Source organism: Suncus etruscus, chromosome 14, assembly GCF_024139225.1.
Source record: "Suncus etruscus isolate mSunEtr1 chromosome 14, mSunEtr1.pri.cur, whole genome shotgun sequence".
NCBI classification, from domain to species: domain Eukaryota; kingdom Metazoa; phylum Chordata; class Mammalia; order Eulipotyphla; family Soricidae; genus Suncus; species Suncus etruscus.
Window position 1 is genome coordinate 91,291,679 of NC_064861.1, and position 27,060 is coordinate 91,318,738.

General features: G+C 56.0%; 1 protein-coding gene across 1 annotated transcript in view; it reads left to right on the top strand.

Annotated features, from left to right (window-relative positions):
* The first annotated feature begins 2,913 nt into the window (after positions 1–2,913).
* The window catches only part of BICRA (BRD4 interacting chromatin remodeling complex associated protein), a 46,497-nt gene continuing 22,350 nt past the window's right edge, over positions 2,914–27,060 (top strand). Inside the window, exon 1 of the mRNA XM_049787236.1 lies at positions 2,914–3,022. The gene's annotated coding sequence lies outside the window, so the exon portion shown is untranslated. The remainder of the gene's footprint in view (positions 3,023–27,060) is intronic.

Genomic DNA, 27,060 nt, shown 5'->3' on the forward strand with positions numbered 1-27,060 from the left:
AAAAACAAACAAACAAAAAAACCAAACAGCAGCAACAACCAAAACACCCAGCCCTCAGATCAGGAATCAAAACCTGGGAGTCTAGACTTTGGGGACAGATAAACCTGGGTCAAATCCCCCAGCACATAACCTCCCTGAACTTGTTTCTCCTTAGAAAAGAAAAAAGAAAAGCTGAAACGGACCATTTCTTTGGGTTTTGTGGCCACATTCTAGGTGTTCAGAGCTTATTCCTGAGTTTTGCACTCAGAGACCACTTCTGGTTGGTATGTTCACATTACAATTGCGGATGAGCCACCACAAAAGAAGATTCTAGTGTGAACCTTGGAGGGGTCCTATACTGGGAATGTTTATTTTGCTTTAGGGGCAGACCCGGCATTGCTCACAGCTTACCCCTACCTCTGTACTCAGTAATCATTCCTGGTGGTGTTTGCAGGACCATATGGGATGCTGGGATCGGACCCGGGTCAACTGCATGGAAGGCAAGCTGCCCCATCCGCTGTGCTGTACTTCTGGCCTCGGGAACGACTAATTTTGAGTCTAGACTGAGGGCCTTAATGTTTGGAGCCATCCATAAATGCATTCACCTCCCTAACCGACTTCTTTATAAAATCATCAGTGTAAAGTAATAACTGCACTCTGTTCTCTTAATGGCCTGTTTCCTTTCAACTTAAGTCCATCAGGGGCTGTGGAGGGGAGAGTAGCAGAATGAAGACGTTAACTTGTCCAAGGTCAGGAAGCTAGGAAATGGGAGAAGGGACGAACTCAGACCTAACTGGCTGGAGTCGGGGCCCTTTCCTTCATAGGCCTCTTTCAACTTTGGTGGAAGGAAATAAAAAGAAAAACAAACAAACAAACCAAGAAAATTAAACAGTCTGGATGGAATCAGATGTCGAGGTTAGTTACTCATGGCAGAAACCATATTTAGGAGGCATGAGGCCCTGGGTACCTCCTGGGCATCAGCAAACAAACAATAAAAACCACAGATGTCTGCATGACTCATTAGTCAACAAAACGTTTATTGAACAGAAAATTTCTGCATGCACAGAGCTTTCCCTGGACCCTAGAGAGACTGGTCCAAGAGATCCGAGTAGAAATTCCAGGGAGGGGGTTGCGGGCAGGTTGTCCGAGGCCGAGCTGGAGTCCTTAGGGCTTGGAGACCCTGCAGCAGGTGGTCCCCTAGCGTCCCCAAAAGATCCCAATAATCTTTTATTGTGTCTGGAGCGGTGGACGACCAGGTCCTGGAGGTCCACAAACAAACTGGGACCCGAGGGTGTCTTTCTTGGGGAGTGGAGGAGTCCCTAAAAAAATCCATCAGCGTGCCCATAAAGCTTCCAAGAGGTTCCGAGGCAGGAGCTAGCCGCGTCTCCGGCACTCTGGGGGAGGCCAGGGGCCAGCTGGGCCAAGGTCACTCGGGTGAGTGCTCAGGCCCAGGCCTAACCCAGAGTCTCCCCCAAAACCCGATCGCCTCCCCACCTTTGGGGCTCCGACCCCCCCTTCCTCCGTGGATCTCCCTCCTCCACTCCTGGTACCTTTCAAGGCACCCGCGGGGCTCGCCCGGGCCCGTCCTCCCGCTGGAGTGGGGGGACCTCCTTGTCGGGGTAGCATGCATGGGCGCCCCTTAACCCAGCCCGGAGCCAGGCACTTCCAGCGTGGGGGAGTCGAACCGGCCCCGCGGACGGGTCCCTTCCTCTCGCCTTCCCGGTCACCCGAGCAAGCCGCGCTCGCGGCCGCCGATCGCCGCCCGACTGGAGCGGCAGAGCGGGAACCGGAGCGCCCCTAAACGGCTCGAGCCCTGAGCGGCGGGGGGCAGAGGAGGCGGGAGGGGCGTGGCCTGGACTCAGCAGGCAGGGCTTCTCAGCCTCTCATTGGACCTTAGAGTCGCCACTCTAAAATACCGCTCTATGATTGGTCGAAGCATTCTAGGGGCGTGTCCATCGAGGCCCTTGCCCGGGTGAGGGCGGAAAAAGGGAAAAGAGGGAGGAGGCGGCGGTGGCGGCGCTAAGTGTAGCTGGAGGCGGCGGGTGGAGGGGCGCGGCCTGGACGCCGCAGGCCTTCCGGGGGGGGGAGGGCATCTGCAGCTTCCCATTGGACCCTAGAGTCGCCACTCTGCGATATCGCTTCATGATTGGTCGAAGTGCGGTAGGGGGCGAGTCCCGCGCGCTAGGTCCTTCCCCAGCTGAGGGGGGAGGTGGGGGAAGAGGGAGGCAGCGGCGTCCGCGGCGGCGGCAAAGGGTGGAGGAGGAGGCGGGGAGGGGGCGTGGCCTGGACATGAGAGCCGCCACTCCGCAAGGCCGCCCTGTGATTGGCTAAAGCACTCTAGGAGGCGTGTCCCGCTGAGGGCGGAGCGGGGGGGGGAGAGGAAGGCAGCGGCGGCGGCGGCGGCGGCAAAGGGAGGAGGAGAAGGAGGAGGAGGCGGGGGAGGGGGCGTGGCCCGGACGCCTTCCGGGAAGAGCGGCGCGTCCGCCACCTCCTATTGGTCGAGCGCGCCGTCAATTCTCCGAGGCCGTTCCGTGATTGGCCAGAGCGCGCTAGTGGGGGCGGGCGTCCCCGCGCGCGCGCGAGAGGAGGCTCCTCCGGTGAGGGCGGAGGGCGGGAAAAGAGGGAGGCGGCGGCGGCGGCGGCGGCGACGGCGGCGGCAAAGGGGGGGGGCGGGAACACAAAACCTGCCAGGGTGGGTTGTGTGTGTGTTTTTTTTTTTAAATTATTTATTTATTTATTTATTTATTTATTTTCAATAGGCCTCTATGGCATTTTAATCCCAAAAAAGAATTCCGTCCGTCCAGGACCAAACAATAATCGTTTAAAATAATCTGCGTTGAATTGTCGCCCGCACCCCCCGACGGGGCCCGTCCGCGCCCGGGCTTCGTTGGCGGCGGCGGCGGGAGCCCGGCGCCGCACGGCCGCCATGCGATCAGGCAGTGCGCTGACCGGCCCGGCCGCCCGGCCCCTCCTGGGTCCTCCCGGCGCAGCCCGTGCGGGGCCGTCCCGGAGACCCCGCGCCGACGGCTGCTCAAACCTCCGGGTGAGTTGCTCACAATGTAGCGATTTCTCTTTAAATCTCTTAACTCTCTCTACCTGCGATCGGGGCTGTGACAGGGGCGCCCGAGCCCCGGCGGGGGGCGCGGGGGTGGGCGGCGAGCGGGTGGGTCTGTGTGTGTGTGTATGTGTGTGTGTGTGTGTGTCTGGCGGGGGCCCGGCCCACCCCCACCGCCACCCCACCACCAAACCCACCCGGCGGCACTCACGCTCGCACTCGAGCCCCCGAACGAACGAACGAACGAACGAACGACCGATCGGTGCAGCGCCCCGCGCTCGCTGCTGCTGCTGCTGCTGCCGCCGCTGCTGCTGCTGCTCTTGGAGTCCTTTCTTTTTCCCTCTTGGCAATTAAAAGAGAATAACCCACCACGTACAAAAATCTAAGGGGACCCCCTGATCCCCTCCTCAAGGCCCACCCACCCTGGACCCCTAAATAGTCAGACCCAGGAGAAGCAGGACACCCGGAGGGAGTCCGACGATGGCACCGCCTGCCGACCGCCCGCCTGCCCCGGCTCGAGCCCGCCCTGGCTGCCTTGCAGGCGGGCGGGCGGCCCAGACCCCCGCCGCCCCCCGGGGCGCCTACAATGGGGGCGCCCGGACTTGGCCCGCGGCGGCGTTCCACGGGGGAGGGGCGGGGATGGAGACCCCCCCACTCTTCCCCGGCTTTTGCCGGGTGGACCCCCGGTCTCGGGTTTCCCCAGTCACTCACCCACCCGCCCAGCTTAGCCCGGCTCCCCAGGGTGCGGCGGACGATCGGGGCCTCCGCCGGGCTGGAGACAATGAAAGGAGGCGACTCGGCAATTGGGGGACCCCCCCCATTCCCCGACTGCCGGCCTGACCCCTCCACCCGCCCAGCCACCCCTCCACCCCGGGGGCCGTTAGCAGGCGGCGGCGGCAGCGGCTGCAACGCGGGGGATGCGAGAGGCGGCCCCCCCTCTTTGCTGTCACTCCTTGGGGTTTGGGGGGACCCCCTTGATCACCCCGCGCGGGGCCCCGGACGAGAGGCGGCAGGCCCGGGCCGGGCCCCGCGCTCGTGTTTGACCTTTAGACAAAGGCGACGCTTCCCCCCCAGGCCGAGCCGGGCCCAGGCCCGTGTTGGCCCGGGAGGAAGATGGAGGTGGCGGGCGACCGAACCGGCTGGTGGCTGCTCCTGGCCACTGTCAGGGCCATGCCGGCGGGGACAGCCCGGACCGGCCGGCCCAGGCCCCCGATCGCTCGCCCAGGCCTGCTCGGGGTGCAAGCGGGCTCGGGCACGGGCCAGGCCAGGCCGGGCCTCCCAGGCTGGGAATGGGGCTCAGATTGGGGCTATGACTGGGACTGGAACCGGAACTGGAAGGCTGGCCCGGTGGCTCCTTCCTCTCGGCGCCCCTTTGTTTTGCTTTGTGGTTCGGAGCAGCTGAACTTGAGTGAGGTCAGAGGCCGCTGGGACGTGACAGGTCCCGGCCCTCTGGGACTGGCGCGGGCAGGCGGGCTGGACACTGTGTGTTGCCGTCTGTCTGTCTGTCTCAGGGCGCTTGGCTGGAAGAAGATGGTCGGGGCGCCCACCACCAAGCCCCCAGGCTCCCAATCTGGGCCCGAGTGAGGTCTGGGACCAGCTCTGTGCTTTGGGCCTGTCTTCTTGAACCTAAGGGGAAGATGGGGAATCTGGGTGCCGGCAGGTGAGGGGTCTCCCCCTCCTCTGGCCCCCATTGCCTATTGGGACTTCAACAGCCTGTTCCTGTGCCCCCCCAAAGCAGCCCCAGCTCCTTGAAGTGGGGCATCGTGTCTTTTAGGTAGAGCTTGTCTCATACACAAGTGGATGGGACTAGAGGAAGGATAGTTAAGTGTCTTTTTTCTTTTCTTCTCTTTTTTTTTCTTTTTTTTACAAAAGGCACTGAGAGGTTAAATGACTCGCCCAGGGTCACACAGCCCCAAGAGGGACAAATTTCTCTGGCTCAGATTGAGATTACCCCCCCTCCCAAGTCTGTATGTGACACTTTGGTGATAGAAATGATACGCTGAAGGTGTCCTAGTCTGTCCCTGTTTCCAATGCTGGTACGGGAAACTGGTTGTATCCTGTAGGGGGTGTGGCGCAGGGCCAGGGGAGCCCCCCACCCATTGTCCCTATGGCTGGCAGAGTGTGTCTCCCTTGCCTTGCCCAGAAGGATCCTTGGCAGCTCCTGATGGGACCCCCTTTTCTTTCAGCTGACTTGGGGGGGGCTACTGTGCATTTCAGGGAACAGAGCAAAGACTCTGGGGGAAATTACATCCTCTGGGGTGGAGGGGAGCCCATAAACAGAAACTCCAGGGACACCCAGTTCTGAACCTGGGTTCTGCCCCCTGGACACAGGCCCGGGGCTGATATCTTGGGGCGGGGGGCTGTTGAACAGGGAATGGTCCAGAAGGTGTCACAGACAGGGAAACTGAGTCTGGGACTTATCGGAGCTGGGGCAGAAAAATGGGGGTACTATTTGTCAGCAGAGCTGGAGAGCTCCTGTCTCCCAACTCCCTACAGCCACCACTGTCTCCCTGCAGCCCTCTTTGTTGGGCAAAGAATTTTCCTTCTTGACTTCAGCCCCCAGGAACGCTCTGTCTCTGGAGGTTGTTTCCTGCCTGTTTGGGAAGCAAGTGGCAGTCCGAGGACTGACCTGCACCTTGCCCCCCCCCCCCCCGACTTTCCCAGATGCCTCTGGGGCCCTCCCCAACCTTCCTTCAGATGGGTCGGGGGTGCTTTGTACCCTTCCTGCCAAGAGACACCAGGAAAGGGCCTAGGGGTGATCGACCTCAGCTCTGGGACCTTAGAGAAGCTTCAGGACTGGCTGTGAGGCTCCCCCAGTTTCTGGGGGCACCTTTGTCCCCCTCCACAGACGGGCACAGCTTCCCTGGCTCTCCTGACTGCCTGACTCCCGGGCTTGAGAACCCAGAATTGTGGGTGGGGGAAGTTAATTGAAAACAGGAAAACATTCCTTCCCGGCCGCTTGGCTCTCTCTCTCTCTCCCTCTCCGTGGGGGGTGGGGGGGGCGCCTTCTCCCTGACTCTTCTCCCATTCGTGCACACTCTGACGGGCCTCCTGCCCACCGGGGATGCTCCCCCAGTGGAAAGGATCCAGTTACCTGGGCTACGAGTCCCACATGTGCAGCCCCTGTCACACCAGAGAAGCAGGAACCGCTGACTTGCGTGGCCCCCCAGTACTGGCCCTCACCCCACCCCCAGCCTTGCCTGGGGCGCCCCCAGTTATGTCCCCACTGACTGTGGCCTTTGTGCACCCTCCCCCTCCCGGGAGCATATTTTTTCCCGGGCATTTGGACTTTCCTGACAATTAGATTTGTGTTTCTGAGTTTGGTGGCTGGGGGACTGTTGGCTGGAGAACAGACTTGTTGGGGAGGGGTTGGGCCTCACCCAGCAGTGCTCTGCCCGAAGCGTCCAGGGGACACTGCGGTGCCAGGGACCTAAAAGACAGACGGACTGGAGGGATAGAACAGCACTTGCCTTGCACTCAGCAAATCCGGGTTCGATCCCTGGCATCCCATAGGGTCCCTCGAGCCCTCCAGGACTAGGAGTAAGCCATGAGGAATGCCAGGTGTGGCCCCAAAATAAAAACAAACAAAAAAGGCCTGATTACAGCCATGTTCAAAGCAAATGCCTTAGCCCTGGCCACTTATTTGTCTGATTGTCCCCAGTGAGACTCCCTGAGAGCTTGCGGGTGGCAGAACTCTTGAGGGGAACCTTGCCCGCTGGGAGGTGGAGACCTCACTTCAGGAGGTGGCCAGAATAAGCCTGAGAGCCCCCCCCCCCCCAAGGTTTTGACTGAGGAGGTTTAGCAAGAAGGTGGCCTAACCTCCCCTCTTGCTCAGTGAACAGACGCACAGGACAAGTACCCACCGTGCTAAATCCCCCTTCTCTCCCCTCAAGCCCCTGGCCATCAATTTTCATCACCAGAAGCCTCTTCGACAGGGGGCATCTGTGCACATGCCTGCAACCCACCGCTCATCTTTAAAAAACATTTCTGGGAGCCGGTGTGGTAGCATAGTAGTAGGGCATTTGCCTTGCACGCAGCTGACCCAGATGGATGTGGATTCAGTCCCTGGTGTCCCATATGATACCCCAAGCCAGGAGCAATTTCTGAGCACAGAACCAGGAGTAAGCCTTGAGCATCACTGGGTGTGACCCCAAAAAATAAAAAATAAAAACCATTTCTGGGGGCCGGAGCCATGAAGAGTGAGTGCAGCAGGGTGGGCGCTGACCCAGGTTCAATTCCCAGCACTGCGTAGGGTATCCCCAGGAGTGAGCCCCGAACCCTGGCTGGTGTGACCTGGTTGGCCGCTCCCTCTGTCCTGGGGAGAAGCCTCCAGAAGGCCCTGGGACACTATTCATAGGGGCTTCCAGGGTGTCTGGGCCATATTCTATGCCCCCCTCCCCCCCGCCTGTTCCTGCTCCCCAGGAGACACATTTAGTTTCTCCCACCTGGTACCTGCCCCCTCCCCCGGTATCACTGCAGGAGCTGCGTTGGACCCCAGTTCTGGACCTGAGCATTGGTGCCTCAGATTCCCCTCCATTCCACCAACTCATCTCAGACCTTCTTTGGGCAAAGCTGGCCTCCCCCCTCATCTTGGGTCATGATGGCATCTTGTCATTCTTTATGGGACAGGAGCGCTCTCTGCTCCCATCAGGGCCATCAGGGGACATGGGTTCCCTCACCCCATTCAAGTAACCCTGGGCCGGGGTCCCTGTTTCCTTGTCTCCACAATGGAGCTTCCTGGAGTCCAGGGCTGACACTGTCACTGCTGTGCCTTCACCCATCCCAGTGCCTCCCGCTCCACCCCACGCTCAAAGGTCTCCATTGTCTCCACCAGGGCCCCCCTTGCTGGAGCCCCCGGGGCAGCAGAGGGCCTGGGGTGGGCAGCCCTGTCCGTTGCCTCCTGGTCTGTCTGTCTGTCCGCCTCCGTGGGGTGACCGGGAGATGCCAGAGCTCGAGGGGCTCAGTGCTCTGAAACCAGCCGGCGCTGGTGATGTCATTGGAGCAGTGGGAGAAGGTCTGAGCAGCCTCAGCCTCCGAAGGCCGCTGCTGGCCGGCTGGGCTGCAGCTGAGCTGCCCTTAGGGGGGCTCTGAAGCACCCACAAGACACTGAGAGAGGCCAAGGATGAGGCTGAAGATGAGGGTGATGTTATTGTCCCTTTGTCATGGAAATGGAGCCCAGAGAATGGCTTAATCAACCATGGCTGTCACCCAGCTGGCCCAGCTCACCCAGCAGAAATTATTTATTTATTTTTGGACTCTTTTGCCCCGCCCCTTCCACCGGCTTCTCTTTTTCTTTTTTTCTGTTTTTGTTTTGAGCTGGTTCTTTTTTTCTTTTTTCTTTTGAGACGTGCTGTCACCCCACCGTCTTACATACAGCTTGAGTGCTCTAACTCTTGCTCCCTCTGCCACTGTAGGCTCAGTCCTGGGGCATGGGAAGACACGAGGCAGCGTGGAGCCTGTTTTACAGATTGGGAAACTGAGGCAGGAAGCAGGCAGGCCTACCTAGGCCAGGTTGTCTTTCCTGTGCATATCCACTTCTTTGGTCCCTTGCTTTCTGTTTTGCCCACCTGAGACCTCTAGAGAGGAGAGTGTGGGTTCGGGCTTCTCCCTGGGAAGGGGGAAATGGAGAAGTTGGGTAAGGTTTGGTGTGAATGGGAGACCCCACTTCCTGTAGTCTATGGCCCAGGTCATATTTCAGGAATAGCAAGAGAAGCTGCTGTTTGGGTGGCTGCCAGGGGTCAGGCTACTCCCAATTCAATGCTCTGGGACCCATGTGGTGCTGGGGATTGAACTTGCTGGAGGATGCTCTCTGATCAGCCCCGGGTTGATGCTGCTTTTCCTGACTGAATCGGGTAGTGTGGGGCAGGGCTTGTGATACAGGCTTGGGCCCAGCTGGTGGTCAGTAGTCAGCCCTGCTGAGCGTGCTTCGAGGGCCCCCACAAACTCTGGAGGGCCAGTGAAGGGTGACTGTGGAGGACGGGTGGCTGTGTGTGGCTTGAAGTCTCCCTTGCAGCCTGGTTGTCTGACAGCTTGACCCCAACAGTGAATCCCTGGCCCACCTTCCCAGACACCCCCGGTACCCCATCTGGAGGAATCTGCTCCCCAACACCCAACTCCTGAAGCTCTTTGTGGGCCTGGAGATGCTTCTCCTAGCCTCATCTATGGAGCCCCCAAACCAGGTGGGGGTCCTGTGGGTGCCCAGAGCCTGCTCCCTCTGCCCTGTCTTGGGGAGGGAGATTATCTGAGGTGGTTCCCCAGGATTCCACCTCCTGGCTGTGACTGAGCGGGTGTTGCGTGAGCCCCAGGCCCATGTAATGCCACTGCTTGGTCAGTGGAAATCAGGAATGGCCTGCTCAGGGTGCTGACGTGTATGGGGCTTCTCACCACCTTCTATGCCACCACCCAGTACCGCCAAAGTCTCATCACCCCAGTGCCCCTTCTCAGATCCGCCTGGTATTGGGTCCCTGCTGGCGCTAAACCATAGAGGTTGGGGGTATGTGGCTTAGGGGAATACCAGTCTGTGTGATCAGGCACCCCCTAGGCAGGGGGCAGAGCCTGCCTAGAGGTCTCTTCTCGACACCCTCCTGGGGTACTCAGGACTCTTCCTCTCCTCCTGGGGATCCTCTCAGCCTGATCAAGCACATCCTGAGTGCTCAGCCTCTTCCTGTAGTACAGAAGTGGGGAACACTTCCCTTAGGATATTGGCCCTGACCCGCCAGCAGCCACCGTGCTCCCAGGAGAAAAGTGAGTGAGACAGGGTACCCCAGACCCTTGTGGCTCCCCAAAACTGTGGTAGAGGCGTCATTGGTAACTCTCGGCCACTTTAGAAACATCTTGTTGTTGACCTGAGCCCCTCACTGAGATTTGTGTTAAGGGCAAGGTCTGGGCTGGCCCCGGCCACACATCCCCAAACTCTTTGGGGTGACCCCAATCTTCTCACCATCCATCGGGGGGAGGGGGCTGGAGTGTCTTATTGCTGGGTCGGAGCTTTGGCCCCTGAGCACTGCTTAGGAGTAGGGGGTTTCCCCCAATCAAAGGAGAAATATGAAGGGGCTCGGAGCGACAGCACAGCTGGGAGGGTGTTTGCCTCGCATGTGGCCAACCCAGGTTCGATCCCAGGCATCCCACAGGGTCTCCTGAACCTGCCAGGAGCAATTTCTGAGCGCAGAGCCATGAGTAACCCCTGAGCGCTGCTGGATGTGTTCAAAAAATTAAAAACAAAAAGGAAAAATAGAGGTCCGCCCAGACTGTGACCAGAACACAGATGGGGCTCCTTGCCCTGCCCTTCCTCGAGCACTGACTTGCCTGCTCCCAGTCAGGGAGAGGCCCAGGGAGCACCCGACTTCACAGCCAAAGCACTCTGTGGCAGCCTGTGTGCTCCCATTGCACTTACCTCTGGCCAAGGGGCCAGAATCCCACTTCCAACCCCCTTGCCTGGGCTCCTGTTGGTGCAGCAGCTGAGACCCAGACCTACCTCATCCCCAAGCCGCCCTCGGGGCTTCCTCCTGTTCACTGTGGCTTTGCGCTCCAGAAAGCACTGCTGTGAGCCTCAGTTTCCCCTCCGGCCTTCCTCCTGGAGGTGAGAGAAATGACATACACCAACATGGGTTGCTAGAGGGGTGACCCCAGGCCACGACCCACAGTTCCCCACCCAGGCTTGGGGGAGACTCAAACTGTGCAGGTACTGGAAGGTGCGGGGCCTGTGTGTTTCTAAAGTGGCTGAGAGTCACCAGTGACACCTCTACCACATTTTTTTGTTTTATTTTGTTTTGTTTTTTGTTCTTTTTTTGGGCCACACCCGTTTGATGCTCAGGGGTAACCCCCGGCTAAGCGTTCAGAAATCGCCCCTGACTTGGGGGGACCATATGGGACGCCGGGGGATCGAACTTCGGTTCGTTCCTTAGCTAGTGCTTGCAAGGCAGACACCTTACCTCTAGCGCCACCTCGCCTGCTCCTCTACCACAGTTTTGGGCTCATAAGGGCTCAGATACCCACAGCATGGAAATAGCTTTAAAGGGTTTGTGAAAGGGAGTGGGGGCCCAAGGCTGTTGCTTCTCTTGCCAGGCAGACGTGGGGCCTGCCAGGACTCATTTCACTTGAGGCCATATCTAGGGCCCACTTTTTGGAGCAGGACACCCTCGATACTCAGGGGTTACTCCTGGCTCTTTGCTCAGTAATCACTCCTGATACTGCTCAGGGGACCCCATGGGATGCCGGGGATCGAACCCGGGTCGCCGTGTGCAAGGCAAACTGCTGTCCTATCACTCAGGCTCTTAAAGGCATTTCTGTTCACGCAGCTTCAGTGACAACTTGGCCTAAAAAGGCCGGAGGTGTAGACTTCTTGGTGCATAGCTTGGTGAAGGCAGGACTGAGCTGGGGTGCGAGGGAAGAGGACCTGGAGCACAAGCAGTGTGTGTCTCCTGCTTTCCCTCCTCCATCTCCAGCGTGGACTCCACGGGGGAGTTTGGGGTGCGTGTTTCCAAGGCCCACGCTTCCCCAGCTCATGGCTTTGCCTGGGCCCTTGCTCTGAGTTAAGCAGATGTGAGATGACTGTCAGCCATCTAGAATCCCATTATTGGCTTTGTTGGTTTTCTTGAGTGTGGGGAACCGGGGTTGAGGCCATACCTAGTGGTGCTCTGTGGGGGGGCCCCATTGATCTGAGGATCAAGCCAGAGTTGGCCATGTACAAGACAAACACCTTCCCCACTGGACTCTCTCTCCAAGAATTTCCTTTTAATCAAAGACAAAATTTCTGGGGCTGGAGCAATAGCACAGCCTTAGGACATCTGACTTACATGTGGCCGACCCAGGATGGACCTGGGTTTGGTTCCTGGCATCCCACATGATCCTCGAGCCTGCCAGGAGCAAATTCTGAGCCCAGAGACAGCAGTAATCCCTGAGCACCGCCCGGTGTAATTCCAAAACCTAAAATAAATAGGGCCCGGAGAGATAGCACAGTGGCGTTTGCCTTGCAAGCAGCCTATCCAGGACCAAAGGTGGTTGGTTCAAATCCTGTTGTCCCATATGGTCCCCGTGCCTGCCAGGAGCTATTTCTGAGCAGACAGCCAGGAGTAACCCCTGAGCACCGCCGGGTGTGGCCCAAAAACCAAAAAAAAAAAAAAAAAAAAAAAACCTAAAATAAATAAAAATATGTTTAAAAATAAGTTAAAAAAAATTTTTTTTTTGTTTTTGGGTCACACCCGGCAGTGCTCAGGGGCTACTCCTGGCTCTATGCTCAGAAATCGCCCCTGGCAGGCTCGAGGGACCATATGGGATGCCAGGATTTGAACCACCGTCCTTCTGCATACAAGGCAAACATCTTACCTCCATGCTATCTCTCCGGCCCCCAAAATATTTCTTTTTTTTGATTGCTTGGAGCCGCACCTGGCAGCGCTCAGGGCTTACTCCTGGCTCTGCACTCAGAAATCACTCCTGATGGTGCTCAGGGAACCTTAGGGGATGCCGGAGATAAACCTGGGTTATCCACATTCAAGGCAAGTGCGCTATCAGAATTCCTGTCCTTTTTAAGACTGAATGATAATTCATATAGATGTCCAGAGAGACAACCTAGGGGGTCATTGTCTAGAACCACAGTGGAGGGTCCCAAAGACAGTGCTGGAATGCCCCCCAGACTCAACCCCTATCTGCCACCTACTCACATCTATGGTGCAACCTGCTGGGGAGACCCCACCCTATTCACATCTCTGCTCTCGGGCTCGTTGCTTCTCTTGCCCAGGTGTGACCCTTGTCGTTGTGCCCATCTCCTTGTGCTCCGGCTCAGTGACAGCTCCATGCTGAACCTTGGAATATTGCCACTATACACTGAATAGTCATTGTTTCTTTCCTTTCTAAATTCTTTCGGGGGGAGATGAACAGGTGCTGGGGCTCATACCCAGGACCCTACGCCCTGTCCCTGCACTGGGTGCCTCGTCCCTTTTCCAGCTCAGCCCAGCTCCCTTGCCACACTAAGTAGTGCTCCATGTTTTCTGTTTTCCTACGTCATGTTTGCAAAATCCAGGTCTTGGTTGGTTGGCTTGAGGCCACACCTGGCAATGCTCAAGGGCTTACTCCTGGCTGCGTGCTCAGGAATTATTCTTGGCGGGCTCAGGGGGACCCTATGGGATGCTGGGAATCGAACCCGGGTTAGCTGCATGATTGGCAAGCGTCCTCCCTGCTAGGCTATCGCTCCGGCCCCTTTGTTTAGTTTAGTTTATTGGGGCATAGCCAGTCACCCTCACTCTTGCAGTGACACACATCCTGGCTAGTGGAGGCTTCAGGGTTCTGTGGGTATTCAGGTGACTGGGGATTGCCAGGGCTATTTGGGGGTGCTCCAGGGGCCTGTGTAGTCCTGGGGATTCAGCTCAGGCCTCACTTGCCCTGTTGCTGGGTTCTGCACATCTGTTTCTGGGCTGGGATGGCCCGTGGGGGTGGGGTGGGGTGGCTCAGCACTGGGTTGGGGGCACAATTCTGGGCTCGGTCACTATTGTGGCTGGCACTGCTCTCTTCTTTTTTTTTTTTTTTGGTTTTTGATTTTTGGGCCACACCCGGCGGTGCTCAGGAGTTACTCCTGGCTGTCTGCTCAGACCAACCACCTTTGGTCCTGGATCAGCTGCTTGCAAGGCAAACGCCGCTGTGCTATCTCTCCGGGCCCGGCACTGCTCTCTTCTTGCTCTGGGCTGAACCATTTGACCTTCTGTTTCCTGTCCCCTCTCTCCTTCCCAAGGACTGTTCTAGACTCTCACCTCTCATTTTGGTTTATAAGCCCGGCAGAACTCTGAGGTTCCTCCCAGCCATATAATTGGTGGGGACCATATGGTTCTGCGCATGCACCCCAATATGCTGGCCCCCCACCCTGCATCCAGCCTGACCCCTTGGCCAGTGAGAGGCCATCTTGTCTCTTCATTGCCCCCCCCCCCCCCCCGAGTCTCTTAGCCCATCTCAGGACTGGATCCAGGAGTCCCAGGGGTCAGGATGAGGGGGGCCCTGCCTTCTGTATTTGGGGGAGCCCCTCCAGCCCTCCAGGCTGTGTTCCACAAACCCTTCACCATCTCTGCCCAGGCCCAGCTGCCTCTTCCTGTGGTCCACCAGCTCCAATCCACAGAATGGGGGAAGGTGGGCAGGCTCCTGCAGATCTTATAGACCACATGACCCCTCAGGGTGCTGCCTACCCCACATGTGGTGCTCATCTGGGGTGGGGGGCTCTGCCAGACCTTCCAGCAGACACATTTCCTTGAGTATATCAGAACCACTAGAACTTGGGCTCTTGCTCCCTCTTTTTTTTCTGGCCCAATTTTTGGGGTCTGTGAAAAGAGGAGAATGGGGGGCTGAGAGTCAAGCTCTAGCAGCAGCTCATAGGACCCTTCCGAGTGGCCCCACTAAGGATAAAGAGCAGCAGGGCCGGGGTCTGCCTTCCACAGCCAGCCAAGGATCAGAAGTCTGATGGGGCCTAGCGCCATAGTACAGCGGGGAGGTCGTTTGCCTTGCATGCAGCTGACCTGGGTTTGATCCCCGGCATCCCATAGGGTTCCCTTCCCCAAGCCTACCAAGTGTGACCCCCAAAATTTGCCTGATTGTCATTGTTAGTGCCCCTCACCCATCCTTCCTCACCTCCTCAGGACAGGAACCAACGAGAAAAGGTAGCAGTCGCTGCCGGTCAGTTGGGGCAGGCCCGGGCTGGGATCGGAACCAGCTTTGTCTGACCTGTGGCTCCTCCTCTCATCCCCCACTACCCCTTGCCCCACTTTTGGGGAGCTCACAGGGTCTGTGCCAAGACTTGGTGGCCCCCTGTGCTATGAATATCTCCCCACAGTGGACGGGCGAGGCCTGCCTGCAGCCCAGTACTTTATAGTCTCGCTCCGCAGGGATCTTCCTATTTGTTGTGGAAATATTAGCTTTTGATATTGGGGTGACACCTCCAGCACATCTGGGGTTTCTGTGCACACTAGAGCTCCCCCTGCTCTCCTGGTAGGAGTGTGTTTCTGACTTTAAAGGGCTTATCAGATTTTCTCCCCTCCCATACCCTCTTCTCAAGAATCTTCTTTCATTCTGCCGGGTAAACACAGAACAAAATACATTATCATAACAACACCTCCCCGCTTTCTATATGGTGCTGGGATCTAACCCAGGGCCTCATGCATGTAAAGCAAGTGCATGACCATTGGGCTACCTTCTTGGCCCTTAACCTTTTGGTGGGGGGTCAGTCCCAGCAGTATTGGGTGTGGGGGTCTTGTGATACTGTGTGTGGAATCTGGGGCACTTGTATGTGAAGTCTGATATCCCTTCAGCTCCCAGCATCTCCCCTGCAAAGGCCCATGTGCCTCAGTGTGTCCAGCACTGCCTAGGTGGGCAGTGGGTGGGTCCCTTGAGGGCTCCCCAGCACAACCCATGACAGTCTCACCCCTACAGTTGCATTTTTCGCAGTGGCATTGGTCGATGGGCCCCCCTGCCCTGCTCACGCCCGAGCCTGCATGGCCCTCTCACTCCACAGGTGACTCTCACCCAGACCCCAGGAGACCCACATAACCAGGGTCAGCGGGCCCCCCCCCCCGCCCCCCCCCCCCGTCGCTCAGCCCTAGGGTTTCTGGGACCCCCCCCCCCAGTGCCCTGTCCCTCTTCTTGGGAGGGGCTGGGCTGAGTCGAGGGAGCTGTTTGCTCCTGTGAATTAGAAGGGGATGCGGCCCGGCCTCCTGCCTGCCCCAGGGAGGTGAGGGGCCAAGTGGGTGATTCGTATTGATTTAGATCAGCCAGGGGACTGAGTGAACGATTGGTAGGTGGGGAGTGCAGTGAATGATTCGTATTGATTAGCAGGGGCTGCAGTGAATGTTCCGTATTTATATTGATTAGCTGGAAGGTAGAGTGAATGATCGGTCTTTATTAGCCCAAGAATGTCCTCCAGTTGGCCTGGGTGCAAGTGGTGTCACTTCCCGACCAAGGTCTCTGGTCTCTGGTCTGTCTCTGATCTGTCTCTGGTCTCTCTCTGGTCTGGCAGGAAGGTCCTTCAGCTCCTGCCCTTTTTAATTGGGGGGCAATAAATTCAGGAAGGGACAGACACATGCCAGGCATTGTGCCCCTGTGGGGGGGGGACAAACTAGACCCCCTGCTGTGATGGGGTACCTAACTGCTGTATGAAGAGACAGTGTCCATGGCCTTCGAGGACACGGTTCATTGATAGCATAGTCGCCGCTCCTACAGCTGCCACCTTTGTCTCTGCAGCTCCTGTGTCTGCCTGTAATTCCTCTGTCCTGGCCACATCGCCAGCTCCCGTGTCTGTCCCCGCAGGTTTCGAGCTTGAGCTCACACGCTGGCCTCTGCCTCTCTGTGCCCAGGTATTGGCCAAGGCCTGAGCCCCCTGCAGTGGAATTGGGTCCCACAAGGTCCCTCTGCGTCCGTGCTACCTTCTGCAGGGGTCTCTGTTGTGCTGTGCCTTCCCCGACCTGATTTCTCAAGTCTGTGATGGGCATGGAGCCCCTTCTTGCTGCTGTCCCTTCCCCGTCACAGTTTCTGGGCTCGCTCTTTTGAGGGAAAAGCACGTTTGACTCTGGGGGTGCCCCCCATCCCTAGTATGTGGGGTTGAGCACAGGGTGTAGGACATGTGTTTCCCTCCCTCCCCAGCCATGCTGTCCCTTCCTGATGCTGTTTTTCTTTTTTTGTTTATTTGTTTTTGGGTCACACCTAGCGGCACTCAGGTTACTCCTGGCTCTGTGCTCAGAAATCCGCTCCTGGCAGGCTTGGGGGATCATATGCGATGCCAGGATCAGTTCAGGGTCGGCCCTGTGCAAGGCAAACGCCCTACCACTGTGCTATCGCTCTGGCCCCATCTTCCGCTGTTTCAAGTCCTCACCTCCTGCCCTCCTCTCTCCCAGCTTCTGAACCCTGACCCTGGGCACCACACATGTTATTCACATGATCGGCATCTTGGGGGAGGGATAGAACCCAGGACCCACCTACACTCGGCCTGCTTGGTACCAGTGCTGACTCTCTGACACCCACTCATAGTAAAAATTTTAATTTAAGTTATTGTTTAAAATTATTACTTACAATTAAGTTATTTTAATTAAATTATTGCATCACTTCAAGATACGGAATTAAAACCTGGTTGATGGGGCCCGGAGCCATAGCACAGCAAAAGGGAGTTTGCTTTGCAGGCAGCTAACCTGTATTTGATCTCCGCCATCCCACAGTGTCCCCCCCTCACCCCAGCACCACCAGGAGTGATTCCTGAGCGCAGAGCCAGGAGGAAGCCCTGAGCACTGCCCATAGTGGCCCAAACAACAAAATGTTGATGATGGCTGAGTTTCAGTCATACAGTGTTCCTTCCGACACCCAACCCTTCACCAGCGATCGTTTCCAGCCACCAGTTTCCCCAGTTACCTGCCCACTTGTCATCCTGCACGCAGCCTGCCCCTTTGGCCTGGCATCCCCCCTTCTGTCTCTGTCTCTCTCTCCTTTTAGACACTTTGGTTTGCACAGTTCCTTCCTTCCTTCCTTCCTTCCTTCCTTCCTTCCTTCCTTCCTTCCTTCCTTCCTTCCTTCCTTCCTTCCTTCCTTCCTTCCTTCCTTCCTTCCTTCCTTCCTTCCCTCCCTCCCTCCCTCCCTCCCTCCCTTTCTTCCTTCCTTCCTTCCTTCCTTGGGTTTTTGGTTTTGGGGCCACACCTGGTGACGCTCAGCACTCCTGGCTATGTGCTCAGAAACCACTCCTGGCTTGTGGGACCATATGGGACACTGGGGGTGGGGGGCAAATCGAACCACAGTCTGTCCTAGGTCAGTGTGTGCAAGGCAAACACCCTACGACTTGCGCCACCGCTCCGGCCCCTGCACTATTATTTCTTAAGTGGGCATCATGCCATCATTTTTCCTCTTTCAGCACCCAGTTTTTCTCTAGACACCATCCCCAACTCTCATCGTCCCACTACTCCCTTTTCTGTCTTAGGGACTCTCTTCATTTCCCCTGTCTGTGGGGATTACTCTCAAACCCTAGTCCCCCACCTGCATTAACTATTTCCATCTAGGGGCTCTTGCAGCCAAGTTTCTTGTTCCCGCCAGAACGAGCCTGGGACCTGAGCGAGAGCACAACAGGGAGGGAGTCCACCTTGCACCCCACTGACCCGGGTCCGATCCCTTGCACCCTAAATAGGGTCCCCCTCCCCCCTGAGAACCATCAGGAGTGATTCCTGAGCACAGAATCAGGAGTAACCCCTGAGTGCAGCTGGTGTGGCCCCCAAACAAACAGGCAAATGAAAAGCACCAGTCCTGGGAGTTCTCAGGTTTGCCCCCCACTACTGCCATCACCTTTTTCTTAGCCCGGGCAACCTCTAGCTCAGGTGCCCGTCTATGCCCTGGCCAGGAAGCCATTCTAGATCCTCCTGCTGCTGCGGTATGAAGTTGGCCACCTCCTGCCCCGCTCTGAGAGGCCTCCGGGCTTTCTCCCCATTGTGAACACTGGCCCTCCCTGTTGGGACAGCTGGGGACCAGGCCAGGCCTTGTTCCCAGTTCCCTGAGCCTTGGGCCTGCAGCTGGCCACCTTCCCGCCCTTCCCCAGTGGGACTCCTGGTTCAGGCTTGGGGTACGGGGGTGGGCACCCCCACCGCCTGTGGGCAGCTCCCTCTTTTCCTTGGAGTCTTGCTTGACCAAGGTCTGTTGTTTTCTCCTGTTTTGCAATAGGGCGTCTGCTCCCAGGTACAGAATTCAATTCACAGACCCGCCCCAAAGGTGAAACGGTTAGTGAGGGAGAGGGGGGGAAATCTCCTCCTAAAGGCATGTTGGGGGCATGTCCGGGCACCTCCTGCCAGCGCCCGGCTTTTACGAGACACTAGTAAGGGCTGTTGGATATCTTGTCTAGTTTGGGGACCACACCCGGAGGTGCTCAGTGCTGGCCGATTCCTGCCTTTGTGCTGGTTGGTTGTCTTCTCAGTTGGGGGACCCTATGGGATGCTGGAACTTGAATCTGAGTCAGCTGCATGCAAGGCAGACAGCCTTAGTCTCACACCATGGCCTCCTAGTCCAAGCTGTCAGATTGACAGAAACATAGATATAGATATAAATATGTAATTATTTTTTGGTGAGGCAAGATAGTTGTTTGTTTCTTGGGGGTGGCCACACCCACTCCTGGCTCTCCCCTCAGGAATCACACCTGTCAGACTCAGGGACCCTATGGGATACTAGGGATCGAACCCGTGTTGGCCACGTGCAAGGCAAACGACCTCTCAGCTGTGCTCTCCTTCCAGCCTAGCAAGATAAGTTGTTTTTTTTTTTTTGTTTTTTTTTTGCAAGATAAGTTTTGATTGAAACTTCGAAAGCTATCATGGAGAGAAAGAAAAAAGGTGTGTGTGTGTGTGTGTGTTCACGAGACAATGAGGGCTTATCCCTTTGAGTGTGGGATTCTTAGTCCACTCCCTGCAGTGTTGGGCCGGGGTGCAAGGGTCTGAATCCAGATCAGACCTTGCCAAGCCATGTTCTCTGGCTCTGAACTCGCTTACTCTTCTCTTTCTCTCTCTCTGTGTCTCTTTCTCTCTGAGACTCTCCCTTTCACTCCCTTCCTCTTTCCTCTCTCTTCTCTCTCCTCTCCCCTTGCTCTCCTCGCCCTGCCCCCTGCGGCCTGGTCTTTTAATAATGGCTCCAGGAAGTTCCTGCTTCCCTGGCCCGCCCCCTTCACCCCTGCATTCCACGCAGGGCCCTGGGGGCAGCTGTGATAGCAACAAGGGAAGGACACCAGCCTTGCACACGCCAGTGACCCAGGTTCAACCTCCTGGCTGGTGCTCCATAGGGCCCCCCAGCACCGACGGGAGTGATTCACTCCTGAGTACTTGGAGCCATGAGTGACCTCTGAGCACTGATGGGTGTGGCCCCAAGAACAAACAAACACACACAGAATGCGGGAGGGGGGGGGGCAAGGAAAAGTCTGATGAAAGCTCTTGCCTCTTGTGCAGTCAGCCTGGCCCAGTCCCCAGTCCTCATGGTTGTCCAGTACCACCCGGTGTAGCCTTTCTGTGGGGTTGGGTGCCTGGATAACCCTGTGGTCCGGAAGTGCCCCCCAAATCCCCCCAAGAGCCACATGAGGGTTCCCTCGGCCTGTATTTCCACCACCACCACAAAAAAATAGTAGTGGGTTGAGATGTGGTGCAAGTCGCAGAGCTGTGGCTGGCGGCAAGGCCCTGGCCTGACCTGGGCCATTGTCCCCACCCCTGGCCAGGGTGTGGCTGGCCACCAGACAAAACAGGCCGCGAGTTTCTCCCAGTGGAGCCAGGACCCGGGCAGCCGGTTCCTGGGGCCGCCCTCGCTCCTCTCGCTCTGTTTGGCATCTGCTGAAGATGTTCTCTCGGCTTTTCCTCCCCTGCTTGATCCTGCCCCGCCACCCCCAAATATGCCACGATCCCCTTCCCCCAAATTTCTCTTTCCCTCCTCCCCCAAAGCCCCTGTATTTTTAGATCCTGAATAGCACAAGCTGGGAAGGCATTTGCCTTACCTGGGTTTGATCCCCAGTATCACATATGGCCATTGCTGGGAATGAACCCCCCAATGCACAGCCAGAAGGAAGTAAACACACCCCTTCAGCACCGTGGAGTGTGGCCCAAAAGCAAAACCCAAAAACGTCTGTATTTGCTATCATGACCACAATGACACCACCAAGCCCCCCCACCCCCGTCAAAGCCATAGGGGACCTCCGTGGTGGGTGTGGGTGTGTGGAGGGCCCACCTGGCAGTGTTGGGGGGGGGGCTTACTCCTGGCTCTGTCCTCAGGTGTCTCTCTCTCTGGCTCTGTCCTCAGGTCTCTCTCTCTCTCTCTCTCTCTCTCTCTCTCTCTCTCTCTCTCTCTCTCTCTCTCTCTCTCTCTCTCTCTTCCCCCCTCTCCCCCCCTCACCCTCTCCTCCCTTCTCCCTCTCCCCCCTTCTCTCCCTCTCCACCTCTCTCTCTCCCTCTCCCCCCCCCTCTCTCCCTCTGCATCTCCAGCCCCATTGAGTTCTCTCTGGGTGTGGAGGAGTGGGGTGCAGATCTGTCTGTTTTGACTTGCAAATTTTCTTTTTTGTTTGTTTGTTTGTTTGTTTGTTTTTGGGCCACACCCGGCGGTGCTCAGGGGTTACTCCTGGCTGTCTGCTCAGAAATAGCTCCTGGCAGGCACGGGGGACCATGTGGGACACTGGGATTCAACCAACCACCTTAGATCCTGGATCAGCTGCTTGCAAGGCAAACTTGCAAATTTCTACCCCAGCCACCTCTTTACCCCTTCACCCCATTTCAGCTCTACCCCATTTCCTGTCTTCCTGCCCTTTCTCTTTCTCAGGCCTGCAGAGTAAAAAAAACTTTTGTTGTTGTTGTGGGTGTTTGTTTTTGTTTTTTGTTTTTGGTGTTTGGGCCGCACCCGGTGACATTGAGGGGTTACTCCTGATGGGAGACCCTACAGGATGCCAGGGATCATACCCGAGTTGACCGCATGCAAGGCAAACAAATGCCCTCCCTTTTATGCTATCACACCAGGCCCCAGCAAAAAGGTTTGCTGCTGGCCTGTCTGTCCCCTCATCTGGACAGGAGCCCCATGAAGCCCTGAACGCTCCACTCGCATGTTGCTTTAGATGTCCCCACACCCCAATAACTGAACTTCACTCTTGTGTGTGTATTTCAGAGGTCAGCCTCAAAGGCTGGAGTCACGCTAGGAGCCACTGTGATGCCGATGCTCATCTGTTGTTCCCTTAGGCCCCTTAGTGCCGGGGACTCTCATTGGCACAAGACACCCCCTACTCATTTCCCCCCAGGTTGGGGACCGTGTTTGTCTCATGGCACGTGGTGTGTGGCTTCAGTCTGTCACTGTCATTTCCTGCCTGGCTCAGCTGTGCCCAGTGTTTCCGGTCAAACCCTGTGACTTGGCGGCTGTGGGTGGTGATTGGTGAGCGAGCTCAGAGTTTGTGGGGTCCTTCTGAGGGACACCCCAATAGCAGGGCTTCTCCTGTCTCTGTCCCCAAGGCAGAGGCAGCAAGTGGGGTGTCCGGGTCAGGATGGTCCCTTGCACTTCTGGTTGGGGGTGCATGATTAAGCAGCCCAAGAGAATAGTTGGATGACACAATGGGGAGGGCGATGGCGTCAGGTTTGATCTCCGGCATCCCCATAGGGTCATTGTCCCTCACCAAGCACTGCCAGGAGTAATCCCTGGGCGTAGAGCCAGGAGGAAGCCCTGAGCATCGCTGAGTGTGGGAGCCCCCCCACCCACCCAAAAGAAACTAGTAAGAGATTAGAGGAAGCGGAGGGAGAGTGGGGAGTTGCAAAATGCTGAAAACACTGAACTGACTTGTGGTTGTTTGGACAACCCACCCCACCCCCTGCCACTCCTCCCCTGCGCTCCAAGCACCAAAGCTGCCAAGGAGAAACACTCAAATCAAGATCCAACTGGCCCGACAGCTGGCACCACAGAGCTGGGTTTCTTTTTCCTGGGGCAGATGTCTGTGTCTCTCACTGTCCCTGGGAGGACCCCAAGACCTGACTGAGTCTCTCATGGGAAGGCCCGCAGCTTTGGGCTTCCCCAGCCCAATCTAGGAGGAGTTGGCCCAACCCAACACACACATCCTCCAGGACTGTCTCCCCTGTACCCCGTTTGATTTGCTGCAAAAGATTAGAAATAATTAAAAATCGGGGGCCAGAGTGGCAGGGCTTTTGTCTTGCACTCAGCAGACCTAATTTCAATCTCCGGCATCCTGTAGGGTCCCCGAGCCTGCTGGGAGAGCTGAGAGTAACCCCTGGACATTTTCGGGTGTGTTCCCCCCCCCCCCCAGGTAAAATACATTTGCCCTCTCCCACCTTTTTTTTTTTTGCTTCTTTCCATTGTTGTTTCAGTGACTTTTTGCTTTCTTCTGGAACTTTGCATTGTTTCAACAACTTGCTGTTTTGGGTGCTCCTGGGAGGTGCTTACGGGGTGAGGGTGGGGGACAAACTGTATTTTGTGGTGCTTTCGTCCCTGAGTGGCTGTGTTGTGGGTCGTCTCCTTCACCATGGGGCCAGGAGCTCGGCCAGTGCATGTGGGGTGGTGCTGAGCTTCGAACCCTGGCAAGGATCCCTCCTCTCTCTACTTCACCATTGGAGGCCTGAGCCTGGGGTTTTAGGACCAAGGGCTGCTGCTGGTCTGAGGTGGCCTGTCTGCCATGCCTGTGATCCTGGACTTGGAGTCCATAAAGGGATCAGTGACTTTTTGTTTGTTTGTTTGTTTTTGTTTTTGGACCATACCCGGTGACGCTCAGGGGTTATTCCTGGCTATGCGCTCAGAAATTGCTCCTGGCTTGGGGGACCCAATGGGATGCTGGGGGATTGAACCTCGGTCTGTCCTAGGTTAGCCGAGTGCAAGGCAAACACCCTACCGCTGTGCCACAGCTCCTGTCCCTGGATCAGTCAATGACTTCTGACCCCAGTGCATGGACCATTTCAAGCCCATATGGTACTTCTGTGGGCCCTGAAACAGGCTACTTTCTCCTGATGCATTGATTACAGGCTAGAGCACGGCTTTGCTTGGGAGAGGCCTGGATATAATCCCCAGCACCTCCTGGTCTCCCAGGCACTGTCAGGATCGAGCAGAGTCTGGAGTAACCCTTGAACACTGCTACATGTGGCCCCCAAACCAAGCTAAGTTAATAAATCAGTGAAGTGCTGGAGATAGCTCTGCAGTTCCCAGGCCGTGTCTGTCATCCATGCCAGAGATGTTTTATTTTGTCATCCTGGGAGGCGTCTCATCATCCACTCCCCCAGATTCTCCCAGTTCCCCCCTCCTGCCCCTGTTCTTTTTCTCCTTAGATTCATCTGTTCTAGATTCACACACAAGTGTGGCTGCCTCCTCTGGCCTCTTTCCCTGGGTGGTTTCCAACTCGGGGCACTCAGAACATTCTGGCGCCGGAGTGGTGGCACAGTGGTCGGGCATTTGCCTTGCACGTGGCCGACTTAGGATGGGCCGCGGTTCGATCCCCCAGTGTCCCAAAATGTCCCCCACGCCAGGAGCGATTTCTGAGCGCAGAGCCCAGGAGTAACCCCTGAGTGTCACTGGTTGTGGCCCAAAACAAACAAACAAAACCCAGAACATTCTGGAACATATCAGTGCATGAGACCTTGCAGGGTAGTCTTGGTGCCCCAGGATGGCTGTGGACATTAGAGTCGCAGCCCGTGTCATATATTCTGGAACCTCTCCCAGTGTAATGGTCAGGCGCGTGGTCAGTCGAGGACACAGTTGATGGCTCTGGGGGGCCACAGGGATGGTACTGTCCCTCCCTCTGCCATCATAATTTCCTTCCATCCTATTGATCTGTTGTTTGGATTTCTGGGGCCTTGCTGGTGTAGGCAGGGTTAATTTGGCTCCTGAAAGTGCTCCAATCCTGTGGGTGTTTGCTTCACACACACAGTGGCCACCACCTGTGAGGAACCCCAGAGACCTTTCACCTCTTCCCTGGGGCTCCTGGAGGCCTCTTCACCCTGCCCCAAAGCGCCTGCCTGGTGTCCAATCAGTCTTGGGCCTGTCCCAGGATATGTGAACATCAGGACATTGGCTGAGGGCGCCCAGAAAGCTGGGCCCAGCCCTGCGGTATAGGCAGAGTCTGTAAGCTCTGACTCTTGATAGCTTGAGATAGCGATCTCAAAGCTGCCGGAGTGGGGCCAGACCTGGTGGCCAGTCATACAGGCACGTGCAAAGTCCTGAGGCAGGGCCCCAGTGGGGTGGGGTGGGGTGGGGTGGAGGTCCTCTCCTGTGCAGCATATGCAGTGCTGCGTCCCTACGTGCAAGAATCCACAGTAAAACAACTCTCCTCCCATCCGACTTATTTCCTTCTACCTTTGTTTCGGGGAAGATGGGGGATGCTTGTGCAAAGACCCGAGGATGTGGTACTGCTCAGTTCCTGTATTGTCTCAGATCCCTGGGTTACCCAGTTGTACCAGGAGGACCCTCAGGATTGCCCCTGTAACGTTGGGGGAACACAGGATCTCCGGAAATCAAGCCCCATATTGGGCATAGTCCCAGCTGCCCTTCTAGAAGTCTCCTGGCACAGTGTAGAGGCTGTTTTTGTAGTTTTTTTCGTTTTATTTCTGGCCAACCCTGGAGGTGCTTGGGGGGACCCTATGGAATGGCAGAAGGCTGAACCTGGATTAGCCACAAGCAAGACAAACGCCCTGTGGCTTGGGCTCCGCCTAGGCTGTTTTTAAAAGCAGGCTACCACATATTTTGCCTTTGTGGGGTTAACCTTTCTGTGTAGTCCCAGGCTTCCTGGAGATTTAGAGAGAAGAGGGAGAGACTATTTCCTTTTCCATCCCCTCCCCCAGAAGATTCCAATCTTTCTTTCTTTTTTTTTTTTTTTTTTTTTTTATTTGTTTTTGTTTGGGGAAAATCTCCAGAGGTGCTCGAGGCTTACTCCTGGCTCTGTGCTCAGGCATCACTCCTGGCAGACTTCATGGCACCATACAGGATGTCGGGGATCGAACCTGGTCGGCTGCTTGCAAGGCGAACACCCTCCCCGCTGTGCTATCATTCTGGGGGCCCCCTCTGATGTTTGCCTCTTCCTATGTCTCCTCCATCAGTCCCTGGCTTGGGACCCTGGCAGACAGGCTCTGACAGCGGGCGGCCTCAACTGGGCGTGGTTGTACAGGAGTTTGACTCTGGAAGTGGCAGAGTTGTGGGGACAAGCATGCTCAGCGTGTGCTGTTTCCAGACTTTGTTTTTCCTCCATCTCACAGCTGGTGGGCATCTGACCTGTGTCCAGTTTGGGCGTTGATGGGGAAAGACGTCTTGAACATGTCTCTGTAGAGATCTCTGTAGGTTTCCCCTTCCCTCTTGCTGGGTCAGAAAGTAAATGTGTGTTTTACTTCCTGAGTGCAATCAGGAGTAATCCCTAATTTAAAATTAAAAAAAAATTTGTTGATTTAAAAAGTAAAACAAATAATTTAAAAATTAAAAAAATAATTAAAAATCTAGGGCCTGGAGAAATAGCACAGTGGCGTTTGCCTTGCAAGCAGCCTGATCCAGGACCTAAGGTGGTTGGTTCGAATCCTAGTGTCCCATATGGTCCCCCGTGCCTGCCAGGAGTAACCCCTGAGCATCGCCAGGTGTGGCCCAAAAAACAAACAAAAAAAAAATTAAAAATCTTAAAGAAATTTAAATTTTTTATTTAAAAAATAATTAAAAATTAAAATTAGTGGGGCTGGAGCTTTGGCACTAGCCTAGGATGACCGCGGTTCTATCCCCCGGCATCCCATATGGTCCTCCAAGCCAGGAGCGATTTCTGAGCGCAGCCAGGAGTAACCCCTGAGTGTCACTGGGTGTGGCCCAAAAACCAAAAAAAAAAAAAAAAAATTTAAAATTATGGGCCGGAGTGATAGCACAGCAGTAGGGCATTTGCCTTGCACGCGGCTGCTCCAGGATGGACCCGGCTTCAATCCCTAGCATCCCATATGGTCCACCGAGCCTGCCAGGAGCAATTTCTGAGCACAGAGCTAGGAGTAACTCATGTGCATCACTAGGTGTGGCCCAAAAAACCAATATATATATATATAAATTAAAATTTTAAAAATTAAATTAAGGGACTGGAGAGATTGCACAGCGGTAGAGCGTTTGCCTTGCATGCAGCTGACCCAGGACCAGCGGTGGTTCGAATCCCAGCATTTCATATGGTCCCCCGTGCCTGCCAGGAGCGATTTCTGAGCACAGAGCCAGGAGTAACCCCTGAGCACCGAATGGTGTGACCCAAAAACCAAAATAAATAAATAAATAAATAAATAGATAAATAAAAATAATTAAAAATTAAATTTTAAAAATAAAAAATTTTTAAATTAAAAAATAAGAATATGGGGCCGGAGAGATAGTATGGAGGTAAGGCGTTTGCCATTCTTGCAGAAGGACGGTGGTTCAATTCCTGGCATCCCATGTGGTCCCCCAAGCCTTCGAGAGGCGATTTCTGAGCATAGAGCCAGGAGGAACCCCTGAGCGCTGCCGGGTGTGACCCAAAATAAAAATAAAGAAAGAAAGAAGGAAAGAAGGAAGGAAGGAAGGAAGGAAGGAAGGAAGGAAGGAAGGAAGGA